Consider the following 2,277-nt stretch of genomic DNA (forward strand, 5'->3'; position numbering starts at 1 on the left):
CATTCACTTAATATCACGGGCCTTGATTTGCAACGAGATAATCAACATTATGTGCTATTTGAAAGAACAATAGGAAGAACAATGATGTTGGTTGTTTAAAAGTGAAGAAAATACCAAATTAGGTGCTTTTCAAAAAAATATTTAACTATTTTCTGGTGTTTGTGATGATTTTGTTTCAGGTCATCATCATCATTTCCCAATTAAAACATTTTCTAGCTGCTGATATTATGGGCTTTGATTTCAGACAGGAACCACAGAGAGTGATTTATTATGAGCTTTAACCCTCCTGTTGTCTTCATTTATGGGCACCAAAAAATATTGTTTCCTTGCCTGGAAAAAATCCAAAAATTCAGCAACAAAATTCCCCAAATTTTTGAAAATTTGCAAAACCTTCAGGAAGAAAATTCCAATAATTCCTTAAAAGTTTCCTTTAAAAGTTTTATTTAAAAAAAAAAATCCCCCAACTTTGGCAAGAAAATTCTTGTAAATATTTTTTTTTAAATGAGTAAAAATCTTGCAAAAAAAATCCTAAAAATTTCTAAAGTGATTCCATATATATCAGTAAAACTTCTAATATTTTCTTGAAGAACATTCACATAAAAATCAACCAAAATCCAGTGAAATTCGCTGGATTTTGGTTGATTTTTTTGTGAATGTTCTTAAGAAACATTTTTAAAAAAATTTTTCCACCAAAAAATGTTCAAAGATTTCCCAAAAATGTTGAAAATGTGGACATCAGAAGTTTCACTATGAAAATATATTTTTTTCCCACATTTTCAAACTTTAAAACGGGTCAATTTAACCTGCAGGACGACACGAGGGTTAAGATGTTTGTAACATACTTCTTGTACCAGCTTACTTAGTCAAAGCAGAGAAGCACTGTTGTTGGTTTGATTTTGTCTGTGGTTATTATGATTGTATGTATCTTTTTTGTCAGACTACTTTTGGTTGTTTTGTTGTCCTTTTAAAATAAGATTTTCTCCTTTTTTTGAGTGGGAAGTCATTATAGTAGATGTTTAGAATTGCATTCCGTAAAGTTTTGCATGTGTGTGTTTTATTTTGGAGTGGCACGTATCATGTGACTTGTATCACATGACTGCTTAATGAATTTTAAATGCAACACCTGTTTCCGTTGAACTCAACACCCTGATGAGAACTCTTGGAGTTGAAACACGTTGGTTTATTCATGTAATAATGAAGGATTTTTAGATTTAAACTTCTAGTGTCTTGGATACTATTTGAACTCCCAACCAATATTAAGAACTTCTCACTTTGTCACTATTTTATTCATCTTTACTGATTAATCTTCCTTTTCTGACCTCTGATAGTCACCATGGCAGATACATTGAGTGTAAAATGTCTCCTCCAGGTTCTAATTTTTATTCTGCGGCAAAAAAATGAATAAGAGAGTGACGTGGAAGGCTGGGTCAGCGGTGGAACAGATCACAGTGACTCATGGTGCATATAGTAAAGGTCTGGTTGATGTAAACTTAACCCTCTGTAGACGGTGTTTAGAGGTCGGCTGTGTGAAACCAAACACACTGCAAACAACCGTCATGGTGCCAAAACTGAAACACAATCCAGCACTGAAACACCAAAACCTCAGGAACCTGCTGCAATCTGCACAGACTCAGTTAGTTTCCTCTTCAGAACAGCCAAAGATGATTTTAACCCTCCTGTTGTCCTCATTTACGGGCACCAGAAAATACAGTTTCCTTGTCTCAAAAAAATCCAAACATTCAGCAAAAAAATCCCCAAATTTCTGAAAATTATCAAAACCTTCAGGAAGAAAATTCCAATAATTCCTTAAAAGTTTCCCTTAAAAGTTTTATTTAAAAAAAAAAAAAAAAAAATACCCCAAATTTGGCAAGAAAATTCTTGTAAATATTTTCAAAAAAATCAAAAAATGAGTAAAAATCTTCCAAAAAATCCTAAAAATATCTAAAGTGATTCCATATATATCAGTAAAACTTCTAATATTTTCTTTAAGAACATTCACAAAAAATCGACCAAAATCCAGCGAATTTCACTGGATTTTGGTTGATTTTTATGTGAATGTTTTTAAGAAACATTTTTAACATTCCTTTTTTTCCACCAAAAATGTTCAAAGATTTCCCAAAAATGTTGAAAATGTGGACATCAGAAGTTTCACTGTGAAAATATCTATTTTTCCACATTTTCAAACTTTAAAACGGGTCAATTTGACCCGCAGGACGACACGAGGGTTAATGCTATTTCCCAGCTCATAAATGAACTTTAGAATTCAGAAACAACAGC

Source organism: Amphiprion ocellaris, chromosome 10 (genome assembly GCF_022539595.1).
Source record: "Amphiprion ocellaris isolate individual 3 ecotype Okinawa chromosome 10, ASM2253959v1, whole genome shotgun sequence".
NCBI classification, from domain to species: domain Eukaryota; kingdom Metazoa; phylum Chordata; class Actinopteri; family Pomacentridae; genus Amphiprion; species Amphiprion ocellaris.